This window comes from Asterias amurensis, chromosome 3, assembly GCF_032118995.1.
Source record: "Asterias amurensis chromosome 3, ASM3211899v1".
Classification (NCBI taxonomy): domain Eukaryota; kingdom Metazoa; phylum Echinodermata; class Asteroidea; order Forcipulatida; family Asteriidae; genus Asterias; species Asterias amurensis.
In genome coordinates, this window is record NC_092650.1 from 10705032 (window position 1) to 10723041 (window position 18010).

The window sequence follows — 18010 nt, forward strand, 5'->3', positions numbered from 1 at the left end:
GCCTGCAGGTTGCTCTGATATCGGTATTGTCTTCATTTATCTGTGAAATGGAGCAAATTAGTCTCTAAAACACTGTGTCCTGGATATTACTCTTGATACTTACTTAAATATTATGCACAATTTCAATCCGCTCATGGACGTCAACAAACTTATAAGGGACTTTTTTAATAAGTCCTGTTGCTAAGACACGCAACCGAGTCTGATTATATATCATGTTAAAACTAAGGTCATGAAATGATAAGTGTAAAAATTAGCTTAAACTAGTTAATTAACTTTATTATTTATTTTGACATGAGAACCTTAATTACCAATAGTTAGCTTACAAGGTAGTTGCATGTCAAAGCACTTTTGCAAATAAATAACTATGTTATAAATCTTGCTTTAAGTATGATCCCATAAGACCTTTACTTCCAGCCCAAACCGGAATTGGAAGTTTCGTAATTCAAAAGTTCATTACTCATGAACCAAGCAAAATTCATCTTGAAGTGTGTAGGACCCAGTATTTTGGTGGGTTGTGAAATCAATGCAAGCTCATTCAGATTGTAGTTGTTAAATGCGCGCTAAAAGAAATTTTGTTAATAATTTTATTTATTTAATACTACAAAATCTGCAGATAATGTTAGGCCCAAATGGAAGCACAATGAATAGGTTCACTGCACTCCTTTTCCATCGTCTTCTACTTTCCCTTCTCAATCTTTTTTTTTTTACTGGTATACATAAATGTTCATAGTCAAATGCCATACTACTGGTCAGCATTCCATTTGTGTACAATCTTCTAAGAGAACAGCGTGCCGACCAAGAGAGGCCATCAGCAAATCTCGACACTGCGGAGTCTGTCGCACATTCAACTACCATCCCTATCAACTCCGGAGAACTTGCAACTTCATAAAATAGTGTCCAGTGCCTTTAAAGTTTTTGTTTGTGGTTTTGTTTAAGATTACAGGTTACTATACCTCATACATATTCATGATCGAGAGTCAGGTTCTTACAGCTAAATTCATCATCACGTGCCAGGTGTTGATTTTGCTATTAGCTGAGAAAGATTAAAAAATGTTATTTGCCAAGGGCACTAAATTGCATTGAGAAGGTTACTGTAAAATGTGCTAAATACATGTAAAGACATCAGGTGATTTGGGTTAATAAGTTAATTTATCATGTATTGTACTCTTTCTTTGTTTCACTTATTAAAGGCAGTGTAAACTATTGGTAATTACTCAAAATAATTAATTATTATTAAAAAACCTTTCTTGGTTAAGAGTAATGAGGAGAGGTATATAGTATAAAACATTGTTAGAAACAGCTTCATCTGAAGAGACGTAGTTTTCGGAAAAATAGTAATTTTCCCGTCATTTGATTTCAAGACCTCAGATTTAGAACTTGAGGTCTCGAAATCAAGCATCTGAAAGCACACAGCTTCGTGTGACAACTTGGTGTTTTTTTCTTTCATTAATATATCGCAACTTCGATGACCAATTGAGTTCAAATTTTCACAGGTTTGTTATTTTAAGCAAATGTTGAGATACACCAGCTGTGAAGGCTAGTTTTTGACAAGTACCAAAAGTGTCAAACTGTCTTTAAACAATAAACCTAAAGGGAACAGACTGGGCAAATTTTTCTTTGCTCAATTCCCCATTCTTTATTTTACTTGTAGGAGTTGTTGAGACTATGACACTCTGAGATGTACGAGAAGATTTGCGGACAGGCACCCCAGCAGTTAGGCCTCTTGTAAGAGACCCGAGCCCATAAAGTACGATTGAAACTTTACTGCAGTGAAATCTTTGCCATCATCCTGCAACATACCAGGTTAGTTGTTGTCAATCTTTTGTTATTTTATCTATAAATAAATTTGCTAAACTCCAGGGGCCTTATTCATGAAGCCCTCGTAAATCGGTCACTTACGTGGCTCTAAGTAAGACTTTAGTAAGACTTTAGTAAGCCCTTAGGTGTTATTCACGAAGCCTTCTTACCGCTTTACTACCACGTTACTTACTAAACCTCTCGTAACGCCTTCTTAAGCGGGAACGCGCTTGAGATGAACAGTCACGGATTTGTTATGTAATTCACTGGAGCGTGATCTCATTGTCCAGAACGAGTATATATACAGTGACTGGACTGGCTACAATCATTTAGAAGATATTTGTCACCCTGCAAACATGGAGAGCCAGACTAAAGCAGGGAGGAAGACCGTTGTCCAGCAACGCGAGGATGAGGCAAAGGGGAATCATTGGAAGGCGAAGTTTCTCGCCTGCTGAGATAGTGAAGTTAGTTGACCTTTTTGCATTGAATTGGTAGGTACTTAACAACAAATTTTCAGATGTTGTAACGCTTAAGAGAAAGGCCGACACCTGGGCAAATCGCGAAGAATCAACTGTGTTGGAAAAGTCCTCAGAATTACCAAAGTGGTTCATTACAAATGGTATGACATTCAGAGATTTCGCAAGCTTTCACACGACGCAAACATACAATGAGAGTACAAAATGTAGTTGGTTACCCCTATACTAAAAATATAAAATAAATAAATAAACGAAGTAAATAAACGAAGTAAATAAAGTAAATGAAGTAAATACTACAGAGCAACTCGTTCGCACCTTTGTAACCTCCCGACTTGACATGGGAAACTCTCTCCTCTATGGACTGCATAATAATCAAATTTACCAGTGTCTCGCCTTCAAAATATTGCCGTCAGATTTGTAACCCGGTCCAACACTAGAGTCACATCACACCTATCCTACAAGATCTACATTGGCTACCCATTAAGGATAGAATCATCTTCAAGATCGTTGTGTATGTCTATCGCTCATATCAAAAGGCACTTTATCACCATATCTCTCAGAAGGACTCCAACCCCATACTTCAAACCGCCAGTCTATATGCGATCTAATAACAAACATCTTTTAAAAACCCCTGACCAAAACATCATGGGGTGAAAGATCAATTACTTCTGCTGCTCCTTCTTTAAGGAACGACTTGCCGGATCATGTTAAACTTTCTCCATCAATAGCTTTGTTCAAAACTTCCCTCAAGCCTCATCTAATGAGGAATTCATAACTTTTTCCCGTTTATTGTGTCACTGCGCCATGAGCATATTTAGATGGATACCCGCGCATTATAAATTCCCAGTATTATTATTACTATTAACTAAATAAATAAACATAAATAATTATTTAACAATGAAATAAAATAACAAAATCACGAAAAATTTACTAAAAAGTGAGAAAAAATAGGTTAGTAAATGCTCAAAAATGTTGAGAAAGTTTGAGAAAATGTCGCAAGGATTGTAGAACATATTAAAAGTTGTTGTAATTGACATAAAGCTCAATTTGCCCGAAAATGTTGGCCAGGAATGTTTGAAAAGGGCTTAAGAAAACCCTACGAAGACGAAAACACCCCACGTAGCACTAGTAAGGACTTACGTACTCAATTGAAGTTACGAGTGCTTCGTGAATATGACGCAACTTGCTAAGAACGAACTAGTAACTGGTAAGTGCTTACTAAGGCCTAAGAAGGCTTCATGAATAAGGCCCCAGTACTTCTAACAAATAGGTTTTACAGTTACTGCACTCCTGTGTTTAAGCTTTGCGTCCAGAATTCAAACAGTTTCAATTTAATTGTTTAGTCGCCAAAACAAACCCCTTGAGGTGTGATTTTGAATGACCCTATTTGGATATCTAAATTAATCCTGTGAGTGACCCATTCTATGTTGAAGACTATGCAGAGCGCCCTTTATAACAATGCATCAGGATAGAGCTGCTGGTTCCCTCTCAATTTTTTTGAAGCTTGCGGTATGCTAATTGCTTGCAGTTTGGGGTCATTATAAAAAAACAACTCGGCTATCAAGCCCTATGTTAGCGGTCACCCTTTTTTGTCAACCTCTTTGTTCGGCCGGGGAGTGTCAGTCACAGGCATACAGCTGCAGTGTAGCCAGGGATCATACACTGGGTGTGATCTCTTGCTACATGACAGTTATTGGTTGTATGGCTTCTGACTTTCATCCCAAACAAAAATATTTTAAAAAGAGGAGACTGCCAACATAGGGCTAGATGACACAGTTGGTAGAGCGCCAGCTCGTTGATCTGGAGGTCTTTGGTTCGAGTCCCAATCTAGTCACTTTTGTTTTTCCACCCCAAATCATTTTCTTCACAGGTCTGTAAGAGGCATATGACCAGACAAGCAAGCACAAAAGAAAATAAGATAGCATGAAAATCTCTTCAGTTGTTCGTATTCTGCTAAGATGTTGCCTAGCAACAAGGGACGCTCAGGTAATACTGGTAAGAATTATCATGACAACAAATCATTGTGTGAAAGATACATGTAAAACCAACATTGAAAGGGAGAGCAGTGTAGACAGACTCATGAGCAGGCCTAGAATTTCATGTTTGAACTTGTTGAAAGGACAAAGAAAAGAGCACTTCCATTTGATACTTACATAAATATTATGCACAGTTTCAATCCTCTCATGGATGTCAACAAACTTATGAGGGACTTTTTTAATAAGTCCTGTTGCTAAGACACACAACTGAGTCTGATTCTATATCATATTTAAACTAAGGTCATGAAATAATAAGTGTTATCATTAGCTGAAACTAATTAATTAACTTTCTTATTTATTTTGACATGAGAACACTAATTACTAATAGTTAGCTTACAAGGTAGTTGCATATCAAAGCACTTTTGCAAATAAATAATTATGTTATAAGTCTTGCTTGAAGTATGACCCCATGTGACCTTTACAACTTCAAATTTCGTAATTCAAAAGTTCCTTACTCATGAACCAAGCAAAATTCATCTTGAAGTGTGTAGGACCCAGTATTTTAGTGGGACGTTAAATCAATGCAAGCTCATTCAGATGGTAATTGTTAAATGCGCGCTTAAAGAAATTTATTATTAATTTTATTTATGTAATACTACAAAATCTGCAGATATGTGAGGCCCAAATGGAAGCACAACAATGTTTTTGAATAGGTTCACTGCACTCCTTTTCCATCATCTTCTACTTCCCCTTCTCAATCTTTTTTTTTTTACTGGTATCCATAAATGTTCATAGTCAAATGCCATACTACTGGTCAGCACTCAATTCGTGTACAATCTTCTAAGAGAACAGCGTGCCGACCAAGAGAGGCCATCAGCAAATCTCTGTCGCAGAGTCTGTTGCACATTCAAATACCATCCCTATCAACTCCGGAGAACTTGCAACTTCAAAAAATAGTGTCCAGTGCCTTTAAAGTTTTTGTTTGTGGTTTTGTTTATTATTACAGGTTACTATACCTCATACATATTCATGATCGAGAGTCAGGTTCTTACAGCTCAATTCATCATCACGTGCCAGGTGTTAGTTTTGCTATTAGCTGAGAAAGATTAAAGAATGTTTTTTGCCAAGGGCACTAAAACACATTGAGACGGTTGCTGTGAAATAGGCTATATACATTTGAAGACATCAGGTGATTTGGGTTAATAAGTTGTGTTATTATGTATTGTACTCTTTCTTTGTTTCACTTATTATAGGCAGTGGACAATATTGGTAATTACTCAAAATAATTAATTATTATCAAAAAACCTTTCATAATAGAGGCTCTAAAGGTCCTTCAAGCCTCTATTATGCATTTGCACCCCATTCACACAGCGCATAGTGCAACATTATTGCAAATGTTGTATTGTGCCGGCGCAGCGGTGTATACTGTATGTGTGTTTGAGGGTAGGTGTAGTGACCCAAACGAGTGTCTAAAAAGCTTCACAAATGATCGTACAATGTACTATCTTCTTGTGTACTTTCAAGTTAGTGTGTAAACCTTTCGAGGGGCACTTTTAAACATTAAACAATAACACGTATCAGACCACAGAAGGTGATGACTTTTTTTCTTGCCACTCCGCAGTTATTTCGCACGCCAATTTGTCATCACCTTGCTTTTTGCTGAAGCAAACATCTAAAATTTTACGTGCCTAAGCTAGCAACCGCTCGTGAATCAGGTTTACGCTTAAGCAATATTTGTTGCTATGTTAAGCAAACAAATTTTCTTACTGTTAAACAGCCCTATGCCATTGGGCCCTTCACACACACACAGTGCAACATAATTGCAATATGTTATTGGTGTGGCGTGCAGCATTGATTTGGGTGTGTATTTGACGTGTGTTTGTATGGTAGGTGTAGCGAAGTAAACGCGTCTGAAATGTTTAAGGAATGATGTACAAAATATTATCTTCTTATTTTCTCTCAAGTTGTGTAAACCTTTCAAGTGGCGCTTTGAACCATTACAAATAGTACATGGAAGACAGAGAAGGCGTTAACTTTTGTTTTATTGCCACTCTGCATTTATATCGCCCGCCATTTTGTCAGTAGGGGGCCTACCTTCTTCTATTTTGCTGCAGCAAATGTTTTACAATCTTGTGTGTGCCGTTTGTTTACGTGCTTATACTCGTGAAATATGTGTACATCCTCCATGGTTTAAGCGATTATTTTTGCTACGTTAAGCAAAAAAAATTGCTAACCGTTAAGCAGCTTTTTGAAATTTGGCCCTGTTCTGTTCAACAGTTGAACAGTCTGTTTTATCAGTTGTTTATCAGTTGTTTATCAGTTGTTTAAGTGTGTTATGTTTTTCATTTATTTCCTTGTATTTTGTAACTTAAGTGTCAAGAACAAAAACAGTTTGAAAAGGATTGTTAGACTTGGGTCTCAAAATTATCAGAGAGCCACAGAGAGACTTAACCAAGGTCAGTGAGCGACAGATACTTAAGAGATAATTATGTACTTAGGCAATTGTTTAACAATGATCTAGACCACCCCCCCCCCCCAAATAGATGGAAATTTCTGTTTTGTTACATTCAGACCTGTTCTGAGTGGTTTTTGTTTTGCACTTGTTTTCAACCGTTTTTGTATGCTGGGTGTCAGCTATTTGGAGGTCTGGTTCACCACCGTTTATCTGTTTACACTGTATTTATAAATTGTTTTGTGGTTCTTATTAATGTATATTCAATTAATGTGTTTTATATTTATTCAGTTGTCTGTAATTGCTGTGGTTTCACACAACTCTTACTTACCTGCTTCTTGTCATTGTGTCAAGTAATCTATATATTTTTAACTAATTGTATTTTGTCTACTTCCAGTCGTAACTGTAAATGTTTTATATGAAGCAAGCCAACTGAATTAATTGACTATTGAAGATTATTAAAGTTTTTTTAATTGAATTGAATAGCCTCTGTGCCTTTTATCAACTTCTTTCTTCAAGAAACAACCTGAGGTTTGACACGCTCATTTTTCGACTGTCACCAAATCTACCACTGTTTTGGACTGTAAAACCGCTCTGGTCAGAGAGTTCAACATTCATGTTTTTGATCCCAACAACAAAGAATCCAAGGTTTTTCTGAACATGCTTGAGGCTGCTGGTTTAAACCAACTTGTGTTTTCATCTGCTCTACCCTAGCTACTCTGTACAAGTACTTGTACACAATAGGCTTGTACACAATTTCAGGCAAACTTTGATAATTTCAGGCACAATTTCATACGTTAAAAAGGCTAAAATTTGATCATTTCAGGCAAAGTTTGATTAGTATACACAAGGTAAAGTTTGATAAGAACACAAGGCTTGAACACGATAGCCTTGTACACCATTTTAGACAAAACTGGATAATTTCATGCAGAATTTGATTATTGTGAATTTAATAAGTACATGTCCTCATGGCTTTATACACAATTTCCAGGCATTATTTGATAATTGCAGGTAAAATTTGATAAGTAGGCAAGGCTATTGTACACAATAGCTGCGTACACAATTTAAGGAGAAATTTCACAAGTACACAACGCTATCGCTTGTACACAATAGCCTTGTTCACATTTTCACGCAAATCTTGCTAATTGCCAGGCAGAATTTGCTAATTGTCTGACAAAATTTGATAAGAACACAAGACTTTTACCTTGTACACATGTTTAGGCATAAGTACGCAAGGCTATATTGTACACAATAGCTGCGTACACAATTTCAGGCAAAATTTAATCAGTACACAAGGCTATTTATAGTCTTGCAATTTGATAAAGTACACAACTCCTGGCAAAGTTTGATAATTTCAGGCACACAAGGCCTTATACACAATTTAGGCAGAATTTTGGGAGTGGACAAATACAATTTCAAGAAAATTGTTGATATATACAGGCAAAATTTGATGATTACACAAGGCTTGTACACTATTTTAAGGCAAAATGTGGCAAAGTACACAAGGGTATTACACCGTTGTACTTGTTTTAGGCAGAGTTTAGGGATGTTTCAGACATAATTTTGACATGTTCAGGCGAAATTTGATAAGTGCACAAGTTACTTGTTTTTAGGCAGAATTTTGAGAGTACACATGGCTATAGTCTTGTACACAAGTACACAATTTCAGGAAAAGTTTTGATATATTCAGGCAAAATTTGATAATTTCAGGCAAATTTTGATGATTACACAAGACTACAGTCTTGTACACTATTTAAGGCAAAATGTTTTAAGTATACAAGGCTAGTACACCCTTGTACTTGATTTTAGGCAGAATTTAGGGAGTACACAAGTCTTGCACACAAGTAGACAATTTCATGTTGATATATTCAGGCAAAATTTGATAATTCCAGCAAAATTGATGATACACAAGGCTACAGTCTTGTACAGTATTTCAGGCAAACCTTAATAATTTTAGGCAAACTTTGGTGAAAACACAAGGCTATAGTACACAAGGACAGGTGTCCTAGTTAAGTACACAAGACTGTATACAATTTCAGGCAAAATTTGATTATTTCAAGCCAAAATTGGTGTAGCATGTAGGCCTACACTTTTTCAGGCAAAAATTGTTAATTTCAGGCAAAATTGTTATGGGGCAGAATTTAGGGAGTAACAAGGACACAAGTTCAGGAAAAATTTGATATATTTAGGCAAAATTTGTACACAAGGCTTGTGTACAGTATAGTCTTGTACTTATTTTCAGGCAAAATTTGATAATTTCAGGCAAATTTGATGATTACACAAGGCTACAGTCTTGTACACTATTCCAGGCAAAATGTGATATATAGACAAGGCTATTATACTCTTGTACTTGTTTTTAGGCAGAATTTAGGGAGTACACAAGGCTACAGTCTTGTACACTATTTCAGGCAAAATTTGATAATTTCAGGCAAATTTGATGATTACACAAGGCTACAGTCTTGTACACTATTCCAGGCAAAATGTGATATATAGACAAGGCTACAGTCTTGTACACAATTTCAGGCAAAATTTGAACATTTCAGGCAAAATTTGATGATTACACAAGTACACATCTGGCAACCTGGTAAAACCAAATGGCTATAGTAGTGTACACATTAGCCTTGAATAGATTTTTAGGCAAAATTTGATAATTTCAGGCCAAATGTTGATGATAAATAAGGATATTTCGTGTAATTTGACCATTTCATGCAAACTTTGGTGCATACACAAGGCCAGGTGATCTTGTTTAGTACACAATTGTATACAATTTCAGGCAAAATTTGATCGCTTCAGGCAAATTTTGAAAGCACACAAGGCCAAATTCAGGCAAAGTTTGATAACTTCAGACAAAATTTGATCAGTAGGCAGAATTTAGGGGGTCCACAAGTACACAATATTAGACAAAGTTTGATATATTAAGGCAAAGTTTGATAATTTCAGGCACACAAGGCTTTATACACACTTTCAGGCAAAACCTGGTAAGTAAAAATGGCTTGAGTAGGGTACACATTAGCCTTGAACACATTTTCAGCAACCATTTTATAATTTCAGGCCAAAAGTTGATAACACAAGTCTTACACTATTTCAGGCAAAATTTGCTACTTTTCAGTCAAAATAAACAAAAAATAGTAGAAAAGGCTGGTTAAGTAGACAATTTTAGGCAAAACTTGAAAGTTTCATGCAAATATGAAAGGCTTAAAATTTTAACACATTTTCAGGCAACAATTGATAGTCTCAGGCTAAAATTGAAAGTACACAAGGCTTTAGTCTTGTACACAATAAGTCTGTGCACAATTTGAAATATACACATTGCTTTAGTCTGTACACAATTTCAGGTCAAATGCGATAATTCCAGGGAAAGTACACAAAGCTTGTTTACTGTATAGTTCTTATTTTCAGGCAAATTTGATCATTTCAAGCAAAATTTGATGATTACACAACGCTACAGTCTTGTAGGCCTACACTATTTCAGGCAAAATTTGATAATTTCAGGCAAAATTTGATAATTTCAGACAAAATTTGATGATAACATTATTTCAGGCAAAATTTGATCATTTCAGGCAAAATTTGATCAGTACACAAGGTTATAAGTCTTGTACTTGTTTGAAGGCAGAATTTAGGGAGTACACAAGTCTTGTACACAAGTACACAATTTCAGGCAAAATTTGATATATTCAGGCAAAATTTGATAAGTGCACAAGGCTTGTGTACCGTATAGTCTTGTACTTATTTTCAGGCAAAATTTGATAATTTCAGGCAAAATTTGATGATTTCAGACAACATTTGATGATTACACAAGGCTAAGGTCTTGTACACTATTTCAGGCAAAATTTGATAATTTCAGAAAAATTTTGATAATTTCAGACAAAATTTGATGATTACACTATTTCAGGCAAAATTTGATGATTACACAAGGCTTGTACTTATTTTCAGGCCAAATTTGATCAATTGAGGCAAAGTTTGAAGATTACACAAGGCTATAGTTCTGTACACTATTTCAGGATAAGTTTGATAATTTCAGGCAAAATTTGATCATTTCAGGCAAAATTTGATGATTAAACAGGTGATGATTACACAAGGCTACTGTCTTGTAAACTCTTTCAGACAAAATTTGATGAGTACACAAGGTTATAGTATGGACTTGTTTTTAGGCAGAACCTAGGGAGTACACAAGGCTATAGTCTTGTACTTATTTTCAGGCAAAATTTGATCATTTGAGGCAAAATGTGATGATTACACAAGGCTACAGTCTTGTACACTATTTCAGGATAAGTTTGATAATTTCAGGCAAGATTTGATGATTACACAAGGCTATAGTCCTGTACTTATTTTCAGGCAGAATTTGATAATTTCAGACAAAATTTGATAATTACACTATTTCAGGCAAACTTTTATCATGTTAGATAAAATGTTATCATTTCAGGCAAAATTTGATCAGTACACAAGGTTACAGTCTTGTACTTGTTTTAAGGCAGAATTTATGGATTAGACATGGCTTTAGTCTTGTGCACAATTACACAATTTCAGGAAAAAATTTATATATTTATTCAGGCACAATTTGTTAAGTACACAAGGCTTGTGTACAATAGAGTATTGTTTCTTATTTTCAGGCAAAATTTGATAATTTCAGGCCAAATTTGATGATTACACAAGGCTACAGTCTTGTATACTATTTCAGACAAAATTTGATAGTTTCAGACAAAATTTTATAATTTCAGACAAAAATTTATGATTACACTATTTCAGGCAAAATTATGACATTTCAGGCAAAATTATGACATTTCAGGCAAAATTTTATGAGTACACAAGGCTATAGTCTTGTACACAAGAACACAATTTCAGGCAAAATTTGATGATTACACAAGGCTACAGTCTTGTACACTATTTCAGACAAAATTTGATAATTTCAGACAAAATTTTATAATTTCAGACAAAATTTGATGATTACACTATTTCAGGCAAAATTATATAATTTCAGGCAAAATTTGATCATTTCAGGCAAAATTTTATAAGTACACAAGGTTATAGTCTTGTACTTGTTTTAGGGCAGAATTTAGGGAGTACACAAGGCTATAGTCTTGTACACAAGTACACAATTTCAGGCAAAATTTGATGATTACCCAAGGCCATAGTCTTGTACTTATTTTCAGGCAAAATTTGATCATTTCAGGCAAAGTTTGATGATTACACAAGGCTACAGTGTTGTACACTTTTTCAGGCAGAATTTGATAATTTCAGACAAAATTTGATGATTACACTATTTCAGGCAAACTTTTAATAATTCAGGTAAAATGTTATTATTTCAGGCAAAATTTGATCAGTACACAAGGTTATAGTCTTGTATTTGTTTTAAGGCAGATTTTAGGGAGTACACATGGCTATAGTCTTGTGCACAAGTACACAATTTCAGGAAAAAATTTATATAATTATTCAGGCACAACTTGATAAGTACACAAGGCTTGTGTACCATAGAGTCTTGTTTCTTATTTGCAGGCAAAATTTGATCATTTCATGCAAAATTTGATGATTACACAAGACTACAGTCTTGTACACTATTTCAGACAAAATTTGATAATTTCAGACAAAATTTGATAATTTCAGACAAAAATTTATGATTACACTATTTCAGGCAAAATTATATAATTTCAGGCAAAATTTGATCATTTCAGGCAAAATTTTATAAGTACACAAGGTTATAGTCTTGTACTTGTTTTTAGGCAGAATTTAAGGAGTACACAAGAACACAGTTTCAAACAAAATTTGATACTAATTTTAATAATAATTTATTAATTTATATTGCGCCCATTCCAAAAAATGTACACAAGCGCATAACAAAGTAATTATAATAACATAACTTTTAACAACAGGAAAATATACAGCAATCCAAACAAACTGAAAATACAAGAACCTTACAGGACAATCCGAAGAGTTCAAATTGCAAAACATAAGATAGACCAAAAACAAACTAGTAAAGGAACAATATATTTATATGCACAATCAGTAAAAAGCTTCTTTAAAAAGATAAGTCTTAAAAAATATTGAGGCTGCCAGCGATCCTAGTATGAGGGGGAGTTTGTTCCAGAGGTGGGGAGCACTTACATTCAAAGGCCTTGTCCCCAAGAGCGGCCTTACTACAACCAACAGGGTGACTAAGAAAAATACCATTATCAGAACTGCGAAGGCCTTAGCGAGATAGGGGTTTGATCAAAACAAGCCTAATTAAATACTGAGGAGCTAAAATATGAAGTATTTTGTAAGTGATCATTCAAATTTTAAATTCAATTCTAAACCGAACAGGGAGCCAATGTAAATCCATAAGTAGTGGAGAAATATGGCAATATTTGAAAGCATTACAGACCAGCCTGGCACAAGCATTTTGCACTCTCTGGAGTTGTTTAATCTTAGTGTTGGGTAAGCCATAAAAAAAGACTATTACAGTAATATAGTTTATTAGAGACAAACGCATGAATGAGTGTTTCAGTACATTCCTTAGACAAAAAAAATTATTATGCGCCTAATGTTATGCAAATAATAAAATGCACTACCACAAACTTTAGAAATGCGAGTTTTCATTGACATATTGGCATCAAACCATGCACCTAGACTTCGGGCAAGGGAAACAGGTGACACAATTGACTGCCCAACCTGAATACCATCCAGTGTAACCTTAGATAGTTGCTGACGGGTACCTATGATCAAGAATTCAGTTTTATTGTCATTTAGATACAAACCATTACATGCAAATAATTATAATTATGAGACAGTTTACCATTAATCGAAACCCTTTGTGATCTGCCATCAAGGTATGAGCAAAACCAGTTAAGGGCTGTACCATCAATTCCAAAGCGAGACTTAAGTGTACTCAGTAAAATACCATGATCCAGTGTATCAAATGCAGCACTTAAATGTAATAAAACCAACAGGGTAACATGTTTTCTATTCATAGCCATTAACAAATCGTTTTGAATTTTCAACAGAGCAGTTTCGGTACTATGGAATTTGCGGTAAGCAGACTGCATCAATGAGTAAAAGTTATTCTAAGTCAGACAAGATTGTAACTGACATGCTACAGGGAAGTACACAAGCCTTGTGTACCGTATAGTCTTGTACTTATTTCCAGGCAAAATTTGATAATTTCTGGCAAAATTTGATAATTTCAGGCAAAATTTAATTATTACACAAGGCTACAGTCTTGTACACAATAGTTCAACAGTTTTAGTTTAAGAACCACAATTTGATAATTTCAGGCAAAATTTGATAATTTCAGGCAAAATTTAATTATTACACAAGGCTACAGTCTTGTACACAATAGTTCAATAGTTTTAGTTTAAGAACCACACTTTTGTAAGTACGCAAGTCCAGTACATCTTTTCAGGCAAAATGTGATAGTTCAGAATTTGTACACAAGGCTATAGTTTTCAACACAAACATTGTCAACCAAACTTGATAACACACATTTCCTAAGCCTTGTCAGTTTCAGGCAAGGTTTGATAACGTTCAGGCAAAATATGGCAACTGTACAAGGCTATATTATTATTATTATATAGGCCTGAGATACAGTTTCAGGCAGAATTTGATAATTTTAAGAGAAAAAGTACATGAGGCCTTGTAAACATTTTCAAGCAACATTTAACAACTACACAAGGCATATGCACCAGTCTAGTAAGTACTAGCTCTTACATTTTCAAGCAAAGTGTTTTTTCTGTACGGAAAGTGTATAATGGCTTTAAACACATTTCCAAACACACAAGCCTTGTACACATTTTGTAGCAAATGCTATACAAGTAGCACATTTGAACACTTTTACAGGCAAAGTTTTATAAGTACACAAGGCTATATAAAGCACTGTACAAACATTTTCGGCAAAGTTAAAATTTTAGTAAAGGAGGCTGAGGTACAATAGCCTTGTACACAATTTCTGGCAAATTTAATAATTTCATGCAAAATCTTATCAGTACACAAGACCTAATACACAATTTCAGGCAAACCTTGGTAAGTACAAATTTTAGTAACTAACCCAATAGCTTTGTACAAATTTGATAAGTACACAAAGGCCACGTTATTATTATGGTTAATTTAGTTAGCACTGGGACAACAATGATCTGTTGCCCTACATTTGGAATACACAATGAAATTAAGAAGGGAATCAAAGAGTAGGCGACGAGTTCTTAAACGGACGTTTAAAACTGGCAGGGTTGTGGCCATGTGATAAAGGCTTGAGCTGAAGGCGAGGGCCTTTATCGCACCGTAACGACCCTGCCAGGATTTAAACGTCCGCTTTAGATATCGAGTCACTACTCTTTTATTCCCGTTCACAAATGCCCTTATGTTTAAAGCAACTTAATTTACCAGGTATAGACAGTGTGACACTGTTTCATTTGTGTTTTGTTCGCATCGGTCAGTGTGTAATACGCGCTGTTAATAATAGCTATGCCAATTGTGTTCCACATAATTCAATTTGGCGTACATTAGCTTTTGCGCCCAACACACAAAGCTTTTCAAAATTTCAAAATCTTTTGTACTTGAAAAAGATCCTTTACTAATTTTGTTGTATGGATTAGACAAGTGATGATCACAGGTAACACAAAGAAGCTGAGTTTGTCTCATTTCTGTTACATCTTTGTAAAATAGTTCACCTGCTGGGTGATTTAGCTTGAACAAAACATCCATGCAGTAAGCAGTGTGTTTACATCAATATTCTTCAATATGCCTAATTAAATGAACTGCATACTGTACAAAATCCGTTTGCACACAAGTCACTTTACGTCAAGTTGGCTAGTTGTGCTATAATAGAAATGTGTTCAAACTCCAAAATCGGTTTTTACTTGTTTGTTTTAAAGTTTATTTACAGTAAGGGACAAATTCAAAATTAAACAAGCGGTAACTCGGGGGCTTTTTAAGAATCACCCGAGGTAATACAGGGTATTTACAGGCTTGCATACGAACAATAGAGTCATGAATATCCATCTGCACATGCTGGGTCAACTTGGGCATGGTTGGGTGACCGCGGATTTTGTATCCTAACAACTTAACAAAAGGCAAGATTTTTGTGTGGGATTACTTCAGCAAGGGATGATCGGATTAGTGACAGCTGCCTGGCTGCTCCAATAAATGGTCTGCTGATCTATTCAGGTACTCATTGGTTCTAAAGAAACCAATGGACCGCAAACTCCACTTATCTATTGTTGAACAGTATCAATTACGAATTAAATGAGCCTCTGCCAAACCAAAGGGTTGCCGGCGGCGATATCAGAGAAGTAAACTTGGCTCCCTGTGGCCCCAAGAGTTCATTGACCTGTAGATAATTAGCTCATTATGGTCCGACTTCCTTTTGCCTCGTAATACCCCGGGGGAAAATGAAGATTTACCCGAGTTACCGATTGTTTAATTTTGAATTCGCCCCTAATGCCGATAAAAATCACAGTTACTTACTGGCAACTCAGCTGACAGTAAATTACTGTAATTTTTAAGAGCAAAGTTTTACAGTTTACCCTTTCAAACATTTTAGGCAAAATTTGATAGCACACAAGGCCTTAGTACTCTAAAAAACAAGGACAGTAAAATCATACACAACCTGGAACGTAAAAGAAAACTTAAATTGTGTTAACCTAAATTTTTGAAGGACTGCAACTTGTGTGTCTACAAAAAAGCTTCTTGGCATCAAAAGGTTCTTTAAGGGCTTGAAATCTCTTCAACAGTGTTTCCATCAGGCCTGCTGGGCTGCCTCCCTGCACATCTTGTCGCAAATCTTCTCGCACATCTTATAAATGTCTCATTCTCATTGATTGCTGCAATTAAAGTAAAGTAATGGGGTTTGAACAGAGAAAATTGTTCTGAGGTGGGCCGCTCTAGTAAACTTTTCCTTGTTCAAACCTAAGTTGTTTAAGATCTACCAAGTCAGTTTCCCTTCAGGTTTTCCTACTTGATAAGTTAAGTAAGGAGTACATGATGAAAAATCTTTGTTGCAATTTTGGGAATCAATGTGGTACATGGATTCCCTAAAGATTGTGCCATATTGTGCGCCTTTTAAGGCAAGACAAAAAGAACAAGGCTACCATAACTAATATTGGCAAACAACGCCTCTCATGATATTCATAGGCACATTCTTTAGGGGTTCTGACGAATGTATAGTCTCTATCTTCACCAACATACACACAAAAGGAGATTCCATCATCTCCAAATAACGCCTCTCATGATATCTTTGATATTATGTTTTCTGTGGTGATTGCATTGTCCATTTAACAACATCATGTAAATTATGCATAAACAATAACAATGACCCATTCTCATTGATACAATGAACGGACCTGATTCCAATCTTCTTCTTGCAAGCTTAAGTGCAGAACCGACCTTGACACAAATAGTGATGATCAACCATATCTGCAAATAAAGTTTTTGAACATAGATTTAACTGACCTGGACTTTTAACAGATTTTTGTGATGAACAAGGATAACAGTCACCAGAACAGATTTACAACAGTATGAACTGTTAAATACGCTCTTCCATGTAGAGAGTGGAATTTTTTATTTTTATTTTTTTGCTGACAGGAGTGTGGCTTTTGTTCTATTAAGATCAAACCCCTCTGTTTTTCAAAAAGATTTTCATTTATTATGTGGTTTGGTAATTGCACATGTGCCATTGTTTTCTCATACCCCCTACTTGTATATCATCTTGAAGCTACCTCAGTCTACATTTACACATACAAAACGCAAAGGGTCCAAATCAAAGGCTATCTATAATATGTAACTGTTGTTCGTATTATTTGTGGAGTAAAATATATTGTTCTCCAAAAAAGAAGGAAAAAACACAATTTATATCGACTATATATCGGTATGGATCATTCTTCAGTCCTGTTATAAATGTATTGTTTTATACATGGACCATTGGTCATTGTTGTCATGATAATTCAAATCAGTATTACCTGAACATCCCTCATCGCCAAACAAAATCTGAGCAGAACCTTAACATTTGAAGAGGTTTTCCATCTTCTCATTCTACTATGAGCTTTTCAGGTCATGTCTCTTGTAGACCTGCAAAGAAAACACCAACATTCAGAATTTAGAAAATTACTCAAACCGATTTCAACATTGATAGAAATATGTTATGAAATTCAGATTGGCTTTAATACCTTTCTCATTATGCACTACATGTGAAATCAAAGACTGTGAGATGACATGCACTGTTACATACACTTCTTCTCTACATCCAAGAGTACAAATGGGCACATAATACATGAGGTTTTGGTGTTGACGTTCCCCTTGCACAAAACATTGAGGCAGCTTGCATTGCGGCTTCAAGTTGTCAACAA

The 18010-nt window shown here is 35.4% G+C and overlaps 1 long non-coding RNA gene across 2 annotated transcripts; it reads left to right on the top strand.

Annotated features, from left to right (window-relative positions):
• Nucleotides 1-1655: 1655 nt before the first annotated feature.
• LOC139935024 (uncharacterized) lies at nt 1656-7178 on the top strand. Of its 2 annotated transcripts, none has more exons than XR_011785748.1 (3): nt 1656-1803; nt 4144-4268; nt 5256-7178. It is a non-coding gene; the product is annotated as an uncharacterized lncRNA (long non-coding RNA). The 2 variants fall into 2 exon arrangements; XR_011785747.1 differs by having other exon boundaries at nt 4144-4259.
• The last annotated feature ends 10832 nt before the right edge of the window (nt 7179-18010 follow it).